This window comes from Panthera onca, chromosome C1 (genome assembly GCF_046562875.1).
Source record: "Panthera onca isolate mPanOnc1 chromosome C1, mPanOnc1 haplotype 2, whole genome shotgun sequence".
NCBI lineage: Eukaryota > Metazoa > Chordata > Mammalia > Carnivora > Felidae > Panthera > Panthera onca.
The window spans coordinates 214,907,180-214,923,473 of record NC_138346.1 but is presented as its reverse complement, the minus strand read 5'-3'; the positions used below and the strand labels follow the sequence as shown (position 1 = coordinate 214,923,473).

Here is a 16,294-nt window from a genome sequence, read left to right as displayed (position 1 = left end):
GGGAACCTTGCACCTGCCCAGGTAACCCCTCTCTGGCCCTGGAGCCCCTGGCCTGCCTGGTCACTGAGCTCGTTGACTCGTTTTAACTTCAACGCTTTGCCGGTTTGGGGACAGAAACCCCTCTTTGTGGGGGTGAGAGCAGGGCGACGCTGGGGGTGGGCGGAGGGGCTCCCCAGCTCTCTGCGACCCTTCTCCCCTCTGGTTGTGAGTTCTGACCCTCCTGCCTGGCTTGGGGAAGGGTCCCCCACTCCCATCCTCGGCCCTGCCCTCCTGACGAGGACACTCTGGCCTCTTGGGGCCCCGAGTGGACATTTGTGGAGGGTTCGGGGCCTGCACCCTCCCGCCTCCTGTTCCTTGTGCTTCCTGTCTCTCTGTGTGTCTCTCTGTCTGTGTCTCAGTCTCTGTGTCTCTATCTCTCTTTATCTCTCTGTGTGTCTGTCCCTCTGTCTGTCTGTGTGTCTGTTTCTGTGTCTTTGTGTGTTTATCTCTGTCTCTCTGTGTCTGTTTCTGTCTCGCTGTTTCTTTGTGTTTCTGTCTCTCTCTGTGTCTCTGACTGTCTCTCTGTCTCTCTGTCTCTCTCTCTGTCGCCGGGAGGCTCCTGAGCCACGGTGGGCTCTTCTAGCCAGCAATCAGCATGACTTCTCTAAGACGGGGAAAACCTGACCCGCGTGCCTGATGGGGTAATTCCCGAGGGAAAGACAGGCAATGTGGTGGCTTTTCCTTCTGTTGGGGATTTCGACCTGCTGCCACCACGTTCCCTGTCCAGAGTTAGCGGTCTGTCCCTTGAGGGGGACATTGCGGGACGCTCCCACCTGCCCAGTGTGGAGGCAGGGAAGAGAAAGCAGGGCTTGAATCAATGCGGGAAGGTATTAAAGGTTCAGGCGTAAATCCCCGGGGGCCGGGGTGGGGGTGCGGCAGCCAGCCAGAAAACCTCTCCTTGCACGCTTTGCACGTGTCCCAACCCCCGCCGCCACCTGGGGGCAAGGAGTGCCACTCGGCTCTAACCCTTCCCGGTTTCCACTGGAGTCTCCCTCATGGGGACCTGGGACGCAGCCCAGGCCCCGGCTGTGAGCTGCCTCCGCATGGGGGAGACCTGGCTGCCAGGTCCGCTCTGGCTGGAGGCAGACAGGGGGTCAGCGCCCAGGCTTGGGCCTGAGGATAGAGCCCTGGGGGGCTGGCTGTGGCCCGGGTGCAGGCCCAGCCCATCGCCCTGCCAGCCCCGGCTGGTGAGCCCAATAAGCTGGTGAGTTTCTATTAATTTGATGGCAACTTAAGCTGGTGAATTTCTGTTAATTTCATGGCAACCTGTTTGGGGACAAGAGGGCTGGTCATTGCCGGGGGGGGGGGTGGGGGGGCGCTGGGAAGGGGGCTGAGGGAACAGTGCTATCGTGAGCCTGCCCCTGCAGGCCCGGCCGGGGTCCTCGGGGAAGTCACCTCCACACCTGCTAACGTGGGCCCACCTGTCGTTTTGAGACCTTGGCTTCGTGGCTGCCGAAGTAGCTGCCGTGTCTGCCTGAGACTCTGCCTCCCCCCGGCTTCCTCTGCGACTTGCAGCCTGGCTGCCCTGGGCTTCCCTGAGTGGGTGGATGGAGGGCCCCTGGGTCCTGGGGAGGGTGCAGCGGCGGCAGGAGGAAGGGAACGGGTTAGAGAGTGGCCTCCCATTGGGCCGCAGCCTCCCTTCTGGAGGGCTTTTAAAAACTGGCCTGTTACCTTGTAATCGTTCCCAGCAGCGAGGAGTGAGTCCGTGGAGGAGCGGGCCCCACTGTTTGTTTTGCCTTCTGTGTTCTCCCGGCCAGTGGTAACCAAGGGCCGCTTCCCCTTGGTGACGGCGGAGCTCGCTCAGGCCAGGGCTGATCTAGCCCCAGCAGAGGAGGCCTGGGGGACCCGCAGGCCCGGCCACTGGCAGGGAGGCAGCCTCCCCTCCTCAGATCTGCCCCCAGCCCGAGAGCCCGTGGACTTCTCTCCTGGCGCTTTCCCCAGGCACTGGCCCGAAACATTCCAGAACTCCGGATCCGGCGGTAGGTGTCCGGAAGACGGTGAGGCCACTTGCTGGCCGGCCGTGAGGGGCGGGTCTCGGGCAAGGTTGTGGGCCTCAGCCAGGATGCTACTTGGGGCCACAAGGGACCTGCATTCTAGGTTCTGGCAGGACCCGCGACCCGAGGTGATTCTGGGGGAGGTTTTTGCGGGAGACAGGGGTGCCGGGACAGACAGATGGACGGGATTCCAGCAGGTGGGGTTGTTTGCAGTGAAAGGGTCGGTGCTACAGCAGGTGTGGCCGCGAGAGCGCGTGAGACTCCCGGAGAGTGGCGAGGCTGGCGTGGCTAGTCGGCGAATGGAGGGTATTTGGAGAAGAAGGGAGAGCTGAGGAGGGCTTGGAGGGTGGGCAGAAGGGAGCCCCTGATGAGCTGCGAGAGGAGGAGAGGTCTGGAATGCTGTTGCCAAAACCATGGTCTTCCCAGACCCTGAGTGGCCGGGGGCTTCTGGAAGCTGTGGGCCAGGGAATCTACGGCCCGTTCTTAGTCCCCCCCTGTTCCGGGGGGTCTGGCAAGAGGATGAGGCCCTGACGGGCTCTGCGCATTACTTCTGCTAAACTTGTCAGCTTCTAGATTTGGTTCGTTCGGGGCCAGTTATGTTTCAGGACTGCTTGCTGGAGAGGGCTGGGCGCCCCTCTGTTTTCCTTCTTTCTGATGCGTGTTCCCTCCAGGCTTCTTTCTGCCTTGGGGAGGGCCCGCTCCACGGTCCCCACCCCCCTGGGCCCAGATCGGCCGGGAAGGGCCCAGACTCTGCATTTTCCACCAGCTCCAGGCATGCCTAGATGCGGGGCACAGGGTGACCGTCCCCTGGCCCCTAAAGGGACTGTTCTCAAGGAAGGAGTCGGATTGTTGCGCGTGCAGAACCGCAGTCACGTCCGCCTTTCCACTGGGGGGCCTGGAAAGGGGTGCTGTCAATCAAGAGAGGTGGGGTATCTGGGTGGGGGCCGCGCCATCCGGCTTCTGCGCGGATTCCTTCCACCAGCCCAGCTGCCGATAGTATTAACCCTCAGTGATTCACCCTGGTGCGTTGCAAGGGAAGGCGTTGTGTTACGAAAACGTGGGTCCCGGCAGCTCGTTTCGCTGACGGGTCTCGCTGCCTCAGCAGAAAAGAGGCGCTCTTGATATGGGAACGGAAACTTGGGACGGCCTTAGAAATACTCGGTGTGTCGGGCGGGAGAGGAGCTGTGGTCTTCCTCCGGCCCTGGAAACTCGCTGCCCGGCCAGGAAGGCAGTCCCGGGGCCCGCCGCTGCACCGGGGGGCTGTAGAGGGGTCCCCGCATCTAGGTCTGCACGGCCCACGGCCGTGACCGTGAGGAGCGGGGGCCGCTTGCCCTGGGGTGGCCCCATTTCCCCGTGAAGGTCACCTGCTGGTGGTTGTATTTCATGGCAAGTCCAGCGTGCGGAGGAAACACCTTTCCAAACGCGATCTGTCTGATGTGGCCGAGGCGAGCAGGTGCCGCGTGCGTTCGCGGCCCTCACGTGTACCTAGGACCCGGGGGAGGGGGCCGGGGGGGGGGGGTGGAGGGGGACCTGGCCCAGCTCCAGTGGCCGTTCCCGCGCCTGCCGACGTTTCCAAAGTTTGCTGGAGAAGCGAGCGCATTCATTCATTCTGGCTTCTTCCTCCCTCTGCCCTGATGGCCATCCGGGACTAGCCCATTAAATGGATATTGGGCCAATTTCCCTTTTCCCCACTTCCCCTTCCTTCCTTTTGTGTTCTCAGATGTGATAGGTGGGATAGACCCAGCCCAAATCCAGTTGCTTTCCCGAGAAACTTCTCCAGATGTGTGTGTCCCTGCCACCTGGCCTCAGTAGAGCCCAGGCCACAGCAGACTCGGGACACCACGGGCCCACCGCCACAGCTGCCACCGCATCCTGCAGCAGGCACAGCGGGGGACGTGGGGGAGGCACCAGGGAGCATCCGGTAGAGGCGGGCAAGACCACTGCCTGCCTGTGGCACCAGCACCTGCGGGCTTCCCGAGGGGGCCTCTCTGTCGTCAGGAATGAGCCTGAGATGACGAGAGGCGGCCACCTGGCTGAGTCACGGACACCCCGAAGCAACCATTCTTCTAGCTGGTCCTCCACTAGAGACGCCTTCTCAACAAACCCTCCCAGCTTCCCTTCCTTCCTGCCTTCTCCTCAAACCCCTAAATTACAGATGCATCACCAGCGTGGGTCTGTATGAAGGGCTGGGCTTTCTGTGGGCTTCTCACTTAATCCTCAAAGCAAACCTATGATGTCAGGCAGTCACCCCCCCCACCCCCACCCCCATTCCAGTGGAGAAGCACCTGAGGCTCAGAGAGGTTAGACAACTTGCCCAGGGTCGCCCAGCTTGTGGAGCTGAAGCTTAAGCCCAAGTGGTCCAACTCCAGACTTCGTGTGTCTTCTCCGTGTTTGCAGGCACTTGGTAAACAAGTTACCCTTGACTGACCCCCTTTCAGTCCCAGGAAGTCTTAGGTAGAGGCAGCCGGCTGCTCCGATAAGGATCCCAAGGGGGCCAGCTGAGCCCTCGGGGTCATTATGGTCTACCCACATCTTGTAGATTCGGGAACCGGATTATTTCCCCCGGCATCCCAATTTCGACACAGTTTAGAGATCTTTACCAAACTCACAGGAGACTGAGGTATAAACCTGAGGTGATACGTTCACATACAGTAAGGAGTAAGACAGCCAAGTGTGCAAAAGATTTGTGTTCGCCTCTAAAAGTGACACGTGGGAAGCCCAGAACCAGAGCTCAGGAAAACCGGTCGAGTGGCCCTCCTGTTTTGTAACCCGATATCTCTGCTGTCACCATAGGGCGTGTAAGAGCTGGAGTCCTTGGGTTCACAGATTAGGCCACCGTCTTCCCAGGCTCTGGGTCTGTGTCCTCACGCCTAATATCGCCTATTGGGCTATAGTTTGTCCGGGTTACATTCTGGATCTTCCCGCTACGGCCACCCTCAGGTTCAAGCTGCAACCTCGCATTGACTTCTCAGCCGGTCTCCCGGCTTCCACGCTGGCTGCCAACAGCCTCTTCTCAACACAGCCGCCTAAAAGGATCCCGTTAGGACAGATGTCAGACTGTGTCCTCCCCCCGCTCAAAGCCCTATGCCCGTTTCTCATCACACTGGAGACAGAATCCAGAGTCCTTACTGTGGCCCGCAAGGCCGGTGTGCCTGCCCCTCTGCATGGCTCCTCTGTTATTCTCCCAGCACGACAAGCGTGCTGCCACCTCAGGGCCTTTGCACATCCTGTTCCCTCTGCCCAGAACGCTCTTCCTCTTGAGTAGGCTCGTGCTTTTTTCCCTCCATTTATCTCGGTCTCCGTCCATACATTGTGGTATCAGAGAAGCCTTCCCTTCCCACCCGTTCCCATCATTTTCTCTGTCCTCACTACTCTGCCTGTTTTTTCTTTGACACTTGTTACTTGGCCCTGTATTAGAGATAGAGTCATTTAACACTTTTTTATTGAGCACCTACTGTGTTGCAGGCACTGTGCTAGGCATTGGGGCTGCCACAGGGAACACAACAGATACAAATTTCTGCCCTTGAAGGGGCGCCTGGGTGGCTCAATTGGTTAAGCCTCCAACTCTTGATTTCAGCTCGGGTCCCGATCTCACGGTTCGCAGGTTCAAGCCCCACATCGGGCTCTGTGCTCACAGCTTGGGATTCTCTCTTTCCCTCTCTCGCTGCCCCTCCCCTGCTCACATACTCATGCTCTCTCTCTCTCTCTCTCTCTCTCTCAAGAATAAAGAAAGAAACTTTAAAAAATTTCTTCCCCTGAAGTTTGCATTAACTGTTCAAATGATTGCTCCCTGTCTCCCCCAGTGATTTCTACCTGTGTGTATACAGGAGGCACCTAATATTTTTGGAACGCATTCCAACCCTAAGGCACCTTATTGGGACTTGGGTGTCTTCCAAGTGTTTGTCAGCTGAACACGTACAGACCACCTCTCGGGGTGGATCACTTCTGCAGGTGACTGTCTTGCTGACTTTCTTGCCAGTTTCCCCCCGGGGAAGACGCGCTCTGGCAGCCGAGGTGGAGCACTGCCCCCAACTTCCCTGAACGCCGACCGTGCGCAGCCCGTGCTCTTGAATTGTCCACCTGCTTGGGAAACTCAGGGACTGAGGGACAAAGACGGGGTCTTGGGAAGCCCATGCCACGCCCCTCAGGGTTCAGCAGGTGCTGGTGGGATGGGGCGAGCCTGCGACCCCGATTTTTTTTTTAGACACCTACTAGATGCACACAGGCCTTGAGCGCTTGGCCAACTTGCCGGGTTTTACGAGAGGGCGTCTGGCCAGAGAGGGTCGGGGGGAGGTGGTGGTGACCGACACGGGAGGCCCAGATCTCTCCAGATCTGTGAGCAGTAATCCTCACGAGAACTCAGAAACAGCCCATCGGAACAGGTTGTCATGTGGCGACAGGTCCAGTCACACCGTGCGTCAGCCCGGGGCCGAAGCCCCGCGGTGTGGTCGCAGCTGACAGATCCGGCACCAGAGTCATCGACAGAGGGAGCAGGCACAGAGGTGCAGGTGCGCACTCCAGATCCCTCCAGAGAAACTCCATCTACGCTTTCTCTTTTGGAGGAAAGAAAGGGGGGGTGGGGTGGAGAGTGGAGAACTGCGCGGCCGTGGCCCAGTTCTAGAAGGCTCCTTACTCCCCACAGAGGCATGTCGTTGGCCGGGTCCCTGTGTGTGACCCTAGACCTCTTCGAGCTCCGGGCCCCCCTCCGTTCTGCAGCCCTTTCCACACCCACCTCCTGCCGTGTGGGTTTTGGACACGTGGACATTTTTCATCCATTTATGGTTTTTTGTTTGTCGAGGTGAAATTCACATAATATAACATTTTTAAAGAGTACAATTCAAAAAATAAATAAAAGCATTAAAAAAAAAGAAGGAGAAGCCGCAGCTGGGGAGGCCACTTCCTGCCTCCTCGCCGTACCCCCCGGTGACAAGCTGGTGCCATGGGGACCTGGCAACTGGACCCTTCTGCTTGCCTGGGAATTTAGGATTGAGTGATTTGCTACCTTCGGACTTGCTGAGGTGGCCCTCCCATCGGGCTGGCGGCCCAGCGTCCAGGACTTTCCAGGTTGACAGGACAGGAGGAGGAGGTCCGTGAGCTATTGTGGCTTTAGAAGTAGGGTTAAGTCCTTTTCTCGACTGGCCTGCGAGGCGTGGGGCTTTACCTCTCCCTCAGCATCCTGTTCAGTTCCGTGAAATCGCACACGAGGAATGGTGATTAGGTTGCACACAAGGCCTGATTCCTTTTAGAATCCTTTCCAAGTTCCTTGGCTGTGGTCCATTCAAGGTCCGGGTGACAAGCCTTCAGTCCAACTAGCTGTGCGGGAACCTGGGCACCTTGCCGCCACTGTGGCCAGTTCAAAGACCAGGAAGCCTGGTGGGAGGTTCCCGTGACCTCCGCTTTTGTCCTACTAAAAATGGACAGACGAGATCGGGCGCGGTCAGGGTGGTATGGCCGTAGACTCTTCTACTAGAAGTGGACCGTAGGGTGGGGGCTCTGAAGTCCAAGATTTGGAGCGTATTGAGAGACGAGGTGGCCACAGACTAATGAGAGGAAGCTGCTCAAGGCCACCCCGCTAGGGAGAACCCCTCACCCCACGCGTGACCTTCACACATTCATCTCTAAAGGCAAGTGACAGAAATTCCCATAATGGGATATTATGCGGCTCCTATCACACGAAATCGGCACCGGGACTAGTCTCTTATGACTTGGAAAAAGCAAACTGGTGAGTAGTATTTGGGGGTGATCCTTTGCTCAAAGTGGACCGTCCCCAGTGGGAGGGGGACCCTTTAATTTATACTTTATACATTTCTGGATTGAGATTTCTATTGTTTGTTTGTTTGTTTTGAGACAGAGAGCAGGAGCAGGGAAGGGGCAGAGAGAGAGAGGGAGAGAGAGAGAATCCCAAGCGGGCTCCACGCCGTCAAGCGTGGAGCCAGCCCAACGCGGGGCTCGCAAAACCGCGAGATCACGGCCTGAGCTGAAACCAAGAGCCGGTCACTTAACTGACGGGGCCACCCGGGCGCCCCTCTGGATTGAGATTTCTGATGAGCATGTGTAACATTTAAAAGATCTCACATCAAGACTGAACACGCGGTTTTTAAAAACCCTTGTTGTGAATCTCAGCCTGGTGGTTCTTCTTTCACATGGATTTGAGGTTCTAAAATGTTGAGCTGTCATTCCTTTGAACCAGCAGTGTCCTGATGTTGCTGGGGGCTCCTTAGAATGCAGACCACTGGACCGCAGCCCCTGATTCAGTGGGTCGGGGATGGGAGGCCAGGCGTTCGCTTCTCCCGGCAGGTGATGAAGGGGTCGGGGGACCCCACTTGGAGGAGCACTCCTGTGAGCATCATCCAGGAGAACAGCCTCTTCTTCCCGGAGAAAGTTTTTGGGACCTCGACCGCTGCTCTGGACTCAGGGAGTTTATGCTTGGAGTTTTTGAGGTGGTTCATCCACCGACAGCCTTTCCCCTGGGCTCCCGTGGGCTGTCCCCGTGGCCCAGCTCTCTGCCCGGCTTCCCACTCCCTGTGTGGAGGGCACCAGGCAGGTGCCATCTGATGGGTGCCCAGCCCCCACTACGGGCTCCGTTCCCACTGCCTCTCGAAGGCTCTTCAGCCGCTCTCTCGGCAAACTTCTGACGAGGTGTCCGTGGGCCATTGTGTGTCACCGAGGTCCCTCCAAGAACAGGGGTTCTCATCTGAACGGAGTGCAGGCGCTTGCCGTCACAACCTTGATTGGGTGCAGCCGTGGCTCTTTATTTTAATTTTCAGTCTCTGTATGAATGTAGTGCCGATTTCCCAGGGGCAGGGTTCAACTGACGTGAGCCCTTTCTGAAAGTGCCGTGAGTAATTTGGGTCCTTCCGTAGGTGTTTACAGCAGGTGCATTCTTGGTCTTTTGAGGTCAGAGGCTAGAGCTCTGGACCATGCGGGCTTTTCTCTCCAAAGTCACTCGTCAGAACTTTCCAGAAGGGACCGATCCGTTTTGTTGGTTCTAGGGGCAGAGACTTCACTTTTATATCCCCACTTGAGAAGAACACAGCTCTCTCCTGGGTGTTCCGGGGAATCTCTCCTCAAAGGGGCAGGTGGAATGGGGGGGTGGGGGGTGCGGGGGACCGTTGCTGCGCGGCCTTATCCTGCTGGTGGGAACACCTCTGCCAGGGGCTCCGTGGCCAGGCTCGCACAGAGCACGCCCCGAGCGCGCTCACCACCAAAGCGTGTCCCCGAGTCCTGGCTCACGGGAGCGTGAAACCCTAACTGACAGGCAGAGCCGGACAGCAAGTCAACAAGCTGCAAAGTTGTCTGAAAGAATCACAGACCGCTCAGGGCATGCTTCTCTTGCAAAACTCTGGGCTGCAGACACCGATGTGTGAGGTGGGGAGGCGGAGGGAGGGGGTTTATTTGATCTTCAGGTGAAAGGAGGCTTTATAAATGGGTCACCTTGTTCCGTAGCCTGCATTTCATTCTTTCCCCATCTTGGGACAAAACAATGGTTTTACTGTTCTGGGGTCAATCGGACAAGCTGAGGGGGACTTGAGTTAAAAGGAGGTGAGTGTGTGACTGCCACTCTTCTCCCCGGCGGCCCTCCTGGGTGTGTGCCCTCCCTCCTCCCCCACCCCATCCATTTGTCACCGGTCACCTCGGATGTGTCTCCATCAGAGCGGTCCCTCCGCCCATTCAACGGACTTTTCCTCAAACCACAAAACAAAAGGATGAGTTTTAGGCGAGCTCGTATGGGTCCAGGGGAGACAGGAGCCACCCCATTTTTACTGGGCAATTTCAAATTATGAGTTAGAAACCGTGCCACTGGAAATCCTGGGAGCAATCACTGTGGAAGTAACGTCCCTCTTTGGGACGGCCCCCTGGGCTGTACCCGGTGATTCTCGCCCTCCTCCCGATTCTGGATCCTTCCTGTGCGTCTTCCCGGCTGAATTAAACATTTATCCTGTGCCCGCCTTAGAAGAAGTGACACACACGTGGAGGGCCTTCAGGAGCTACTTTGGGAAACAACTCATCTGTGGAAGTGTAAAGCCAGTATTCTTTGCCAGCCTTTATTCGTTTCCGTGTGCTTAAAAATCATTCCGTTACCCAAGTAATACGTGAATCACACACAAAAAAAAACTCAGTTCAAAAAGTGTTCACGGTGAATGCATCGTTCCTTCCACCCCGCCCCCCTCCAGGGCTAACCGTTGTGAAAGCTTTGGTGTTTATTCATTTTAGACCTTTCTCTGTGCCTGCCCACAGATAAACATGTGCAGATAGAATCTTCTTAAATTCCGTTCTTACAGAAATAGGATCCCGTCCTGCATCTTGTTCTCCATGGAACAGCGTCACGTGAGGTTTTGTAGAAGTCAGCCGTCCGAGGGGCTGTCTGCTCCTCTCCAAGGCCGGGGGGCGTCGTAGGGCCATGAGCGTCTCTGTCCCCGTGTCCCCGTGCAGGGCTCTCGGGTTCCGTAGGCAAGATCCTGGGAGAGCAGCTGGCGGGTGATTGCTGGGTGTCATACGTCTGGATGGCGGCCGCCACGTGGCCCCACGTGCCCAGGTGCGTGTTGCGGACGCACCCCCATACCTGTGCGTGGGTGGCTTTCCCCCACATTCTCTCTAGGCCACCTCAAGCTTTTAAACCCTGTGCATCCCGCATGGCTCCCTGAAGTGGGATGCTTTTGCCCCTTAGAGGGTCTGAGAGGCGTCCCCTTTTGCAGTGGATGAGCTGGCTTTTGACCCATCGAAGATGATGTGTGCGTAGCATTAGTGGGGGAGAGTTGGGGGGGGGGGTTGTTCAGGAGAGGGAAAGGGGTCTCCCCAAGTCAAACCACAGGGCTCGGCGACATCTGGCCTGACAGCAGGCACTCGCCCTCTGTGCCCCACCCCCAACCCCCACCCCTGGCCCCAGAGCCTTTAATCTCGGTGCACGCGATTGTTAAGTAAATGCAGAGTCGTAAAGCTTCTGAGGTGTGTTTGCTCACGCCCCTCTGTGTCCCTCTTCTGGGAAAGACGAGGCAGTTTACAGGGCCAGTGTCCCTGCCCCTTGGCTGTGATTCCTGCTTCCCTCCCACTGCCTGCTCCTCTCTGACGCCCCCAGGCAGCCCTCCAGTGCACCAGACAGAACCATGTGCTTGGCTTTGATGTTGGGGGCGGGTCCTCCCCCCTTTGTCCCCCCCGCGGCATACTGGGGCCAGTGCTGTGCCAGGTTGGTGAGTGGGAGGAGGGCCCCGGCTGAGCAGAGGGAAGTGGAGCGTGAAGACTGAGGCCCCAGGAGCACCCTCGGTCTCAGGGACGGCGCCACAGCCGCTCATCAGCGTGGGTGAACTTGACCACGAGGTCGAGGTCCCCGACAAGGGAGACGTGGTGGGGTGGGCGCCTCGCCTGCTGTTCCAGGTGAGAAAGCCGTCCGCGTGGCCTTTCCTGAACCCCCTCCAGTGACTTGCACCACACGGGGCCCCGTGCCAGCCGCGGCTCGAGAACGTGACCCCACAGGAGGTGCAGCTCTGTGTTGGGACTTGCGCGCTCTCTGCCCGTTGTGTGAAGGGGGCCCTTTCCCTCGCGGGCTTTCCAACCCACCCTTTGGTGGTTATTTTTCTCCTCTGACCCTGTTTGATCTTTAATCTGATTTTACCTGTCGAAAAAAGTGTCGCCAGGAGCTCCCAACCCAGAATGACTTGTCGACTCCCCGGAACCGGCAAGAGGGACAGTCCAAAGGTCAGAGGTCCTTTGGACATATTTTACTTTGCTTCCACTGAAGTGCGCGTGCGCACACACGCGTGTTTCTAGGTACGCGTGCATTCTTGCTCCTGGTTCAGAGAGCCATCCTGCTGCTGTATTTGTGCCCGTTACAAGGGCAACACCCCACCCACCAAAAACACAGATCCCCGCCCCCCCCCCGCCCCAGGTCACCCTGGAGTCCTGCTCACCCTTGCTCCAGGCGTGTCTTTGATCTTGGGGAAGAAGCAGGGACTGAGGACAGTGGGGACAGTATGTTACTTGGGCAATCAGAGGCTGGTGGGGCGGGAGGGGTGCAAACGAGGAATTTGTCTTGAGAGCTGGCTCGCGACGGTCTTGAGTAGTCTTGGGGACCCCGTGTCCTGTGCTTTTTGTTTTTAATTGATTAATTTATCCTGAGAGAGACAGAGACAGTGTGAGTGCGGGAGGGGCCTAGAGAGCCGGGGAGAGAGAATCCCAAGCAGGTTCTGCACTGCCAGCTACAGAGCCCGATGCGGGGCTCGAACTCGTGAAACTGTGAGATCGTGACCTGAGCCGAAACCGGGAGTCGGACGCTTAACCGACTGAGCCGCCCAGGCGCCCCTGTGTGTACGAGCTTTGTGAACGAGAACCCCGCAGAGAGAGTGAAAGAGCCGCAGCCCAGGGGTGGTGGCGATGGCCGCGGGCCGTCTCTGTCCTCGGCCTCTCTTGTTCCAGCCTGGTAGGTCAACACACGGCCACACCTGCTGCAGCTTTATTTCTCCCCCAGGGGGACAAGGTCTGGGTCCTCCCAATGCGTGGAGACTCACTAGGGACTCGCTGGGCCATTCCAGGCCCTGACACTCCTGTGACAACTTTAGGCCCTGAAAGGCCTGGACATCTGCGTTTGCCTCTCAGAAGGCAGGAAAGGGGACTGGTCCCAGAGCTGGGGCCTGTTCTGCTTCTTCTGGTTCCTCCCTGAAGTGTGGCATCCCCTGCCGACTCCTTGGCCCAGTGTTAGCGATTGCTGCACAGGCCAAGCCGGTGCCTCTGTTACTCCGTGCCCTCCCCAGCTCCCCAGAACCGCGTCCAGGCATTTTGGAAATAACGTCAGCAGTTGGCATGGGTTTAGGATGGAGGTGAGCAAACTATGGCCTCGGGCCAAATCTGGCCCACCGTTTTTTGGCAATAAAGTTTTATTGGAACATGGCCATGCCCGTTCATTTACATATCATCTGAAAAGGCTAGAATACTTACGATCTGGCCCCTCACAGAACAAGTTTGCCAACCCCGGGCTTAGAAGGGACGTTAGGGGCGCCTGGGTGGCTCAGTCAGTTGGGCATCTGACTTCAGCTCAGGTCATGATCTCGCGGTTTGTGGGTTCGAGCCCCGCATCGGGCTCTGTGCTGACAGCTCCGAGCCTGGAGCCGCTTCGGATTCTGTGTCTCCTGTCTCTGCTCGTCCCATGCTCATGCTCTGTCTCTCTCTGTCCCTAATAAAAAATAAAAGTAAAAAAAAAAAAAAAGGGCGGGGGGGACGTTAAATTTTATTTACTCAACATTTCAGACACCTGGGTCTTGGCTCAAGGCCAGCGTCCATCATAGGACCAAGTGCAGGGACCAAGAAAATGGATAACAGGGATCTTTGTTCAGTGTGCAGAGCACAGCCTGGAACATAAAAATAAAAACAAAAGCAGAAGTGAAAATGCCGGTTGTACTAGGTCCTTTCTGGAACATTGTCTCTGTTGAGGAGAGGTGAGCTTGGGACACCCCTGTCCCAGGAGCAAACAGAGCCTCGGAAAAGCCAAGGGCGAGTCCTAGGCAGTGGCCCGAGGTGCGTGAGTCCCCCCCCCCCCCCCACAGGACTGGAAGCCCCAGGGGCAGCGCTGATGGGAGCAAAGTAGGGAAGTGCACGTTGAGGGGGGAGAACCTTACTGGCTCTTCCCAAGAAGGGGCTAGTGGAGTTTCTGGAGACCCCCAGAAGGGCAGATCTATGCGGCCACATTTAAAAATGGAAGGAAAGGGAGGCAAGGAGGTGGCTAGGCGTGGACAGCCTGAGGTCTACGAGAAGGAACTGTCAACTTAGACCATAGCCTGGACATGGGGTGGGGACAGGCAGGTGACGGGTGAATCAAGAATGGCTCCAGAGTTGCTATGGTGGTTGACCACCTGGGGGTGACCCTGAAGACGGGCTGGCCCAGAGGCAGCAGAGCGGGTGGGCCACGTCCCCTGGGCGGGAGCCACCCCGCGGTGCCGCAGACAATTTACCCTGCCCCTCTTCCTCCCAGAGACTCCCGCTGCTCGAGGTCACGCGGTCCGGGGGCCCGAAAGGACCCTCCCTCTTGGACGGTGCCCTGGGTTGCTGGCCCAGGAGGGTAGGAGCTTAGCACAAGGGCCGCGCAAACGGACTCTGCCTGCAGGCCGTGGAATCTCAGAGCGTGGTTGACTGACCTGAACAGGTCGCCCGCTGCCACCGCGAGCTTATGCCGTGTTTTCTGTTGGCTCGCTCTGAGGCCGGCCTGACGCTGTGGCCGCCAGATCCCCTCCCACGTACATCTTCTGCCTTCCACTTCGGCACTCCGTCTTCGGCGGAGATGAGGTGCGAGGCCCCTTGTCTAGCCCAGAGGTTGGCCGAGCTCGGCCAAGAATAGGGACCAGCTTATTCTCATAAAGTTTTATTGGAACTCAGCCTTGCTCGCGTATCAACGCACCGTCCGGGGCTGCTTTCATGCCACAAGGCAGAGCTGAGTAGTTATCACAGGCTGCCTGGCCACAAAGCCTAAAACTTTTTACTATCTAGCCCTTTATCCGAGAAGTTTGCTGATCCCTGGTCTCGCTGAAGCAGGAGTTATATGTGTGCAGGCCCCGGCTCACAGGCCTGAGAACTCCCTTCCTCTCTCCCTTTGTCACCCCCCATCCCTTCCCCAGCTCCACCCCTGACTTGTGCCAGCTCTCCCCACCTCCCCCATGCTCCATTTCCACCCGTTTCTCTCCAGGTGGTTTATTATTTTTCTACGGTTTATTTATTTTGAGAGAGGGAGCGAGAGCAGGGGAGGGGCAGAGAGAGGAGAGAGAGAGAATCCCAAGCAGTTTCCGCGCTGCCGGTGCAGAGCCGACATGGGGCTCGAACTCACGAACCGTGAGATCACGACCTGAGCCGAAATCAGGAGTCAGGACGCTTAACCAACTGAGCCACCCAGGAGTCCCTCTCTCCAAGTAGTTGAAGTTAATGTGTTGGAGGGACTTCTCCCCGCCACATTTCTCTCCCGCATGTTCTGCCTGCCCAGTGTCTCCCCTGACCCCCAGCCCCTTCCTCACTCCCCCACCTGTGCCCGGCATGGGAACGCTGAGGTGCTGGGATAGATCCCACCAAAGGGCAATGGCCGTTGTGCTCCAGGAAGCAGTGAAATGAGCTCTCTGAGGAAGTCAGCTCCCTCCCGTCCTCCAGAGAGCTGACTGGGGTCCCCACCAGCGTCCTGCACGGGGAGGCCACTGGGCACCAGCCAGAGGGAGGCTCCCAGGCAGAGATGGGTTGGGTGCTTCCGACTTGGAGAACTGCCCCGGACCAGCTCAGGAAAATACTCGAATGGAGTCTGGGGAGACATGGAAGAGGGGGTTCAGGGAAGGCTGCAGCCTGGTGGGCCCCAGTCTCTGCAATTACCAGGACCGTGTTGGCACCCCCAAACCCTGGCTCTCTCCACCCCCACCCCCACACAGCCTGGCAAGCAGGTGCCAAACCCTCCGCGGGACCACAGGCGAGTCCTGGAGGTTTCGATGGCTCTCAGGACTCAATGGGCCTGAAAGCTTGAAACTGGGGGATCCGGGACATCAGGTCACGATATCCACAGAACTTTCCAGAACCAGGGTGGCCCTCTGGCTGCAGAGGGACACCTCTGCTTTATACCAGCTTTGCATACCTTCGACACAAGAAGTCCTAGCCTGTCTCTGAAGAAATGCCCATGCGTCGGGGAGCGATCAAGCCTTCCATTCCACACCAGAAAGGGGAGGGCGAGAAGCTTGGTGTGCTCGCTGAGATAAGGGGGTCGGGTGCAAGTGTTCCCACACAGGGACATTTACTCTGCCGAGAGCCAGCCTCCTAGAAGCCAGGTCACCCTGAAGACGTGGTCCCAGGGGAGGGAGGCAACTCCGGGCTTGCTGGAAGGCCCAGGAGAGACAGCAGGCCCACTGCGGATGGCCCCCGCCCGCCCCACCTCCTGGCCCTGCCGGCCCCCCGGGCACCCACGTGTCACACCCTCCTCCTTGGTCGTAACCCTCCTGGTACTGCCAGCCGAGCGGACGGGACAGCTGCAGTGAGGTCTCTCCTCCAACCCCACGACACGGTGAAGTCTTGGAGTCGGGCTTCCTCCCCAGATGGGCTGTTGGGACCCAAGGGGCCAAACACCGGCTGCTCATTGAAGGGTGTGGGTGGGGAAAAGTGACGGTCCTCTAAGTGTTGGTCCAGAACTACCTGGGGGTGGGGGGCGAGAGTCTTCATTCTCACCTGACCAGGGGCCATGAGAAGAGTGTCACTGGTGGCCGCGGCCCAGGAGGGACACAGGACTTGCTGGGGAGGTCGCTGCAGCCTCAGGG

At 58.1% G+C, this 16,294-nt stretch overlaps 1 protein-coding gene across 3 annotated transcripts in view; it reads left to right on the top strand.

Moving 5' to 3' along the window:
- SPSB1 (splA/ryanodine receptor domain and SOCS box containing 1) overlaps positions 1-16,294 on the top strand; it is a 67,932-nt gene that overhangs the window by 37,702 nt on the left and 13,936 nt on the right. The window contains exon 1 of one of the 3 annotated variants that reach the window (XM_060624600.3): positions 1,756-2,018. The exons of the other annotated variants lie outside the window; for them this stretch is intronic. The gene's annotated coding sequence lies outside the window, so the exon portion shown is untranslated. Of the gene's footprint in view, positions 1-1,755; positions 2,019-16,294 lie in introns of those variants that run through there. 3 annotated transcript variants of the gene reach the window in all.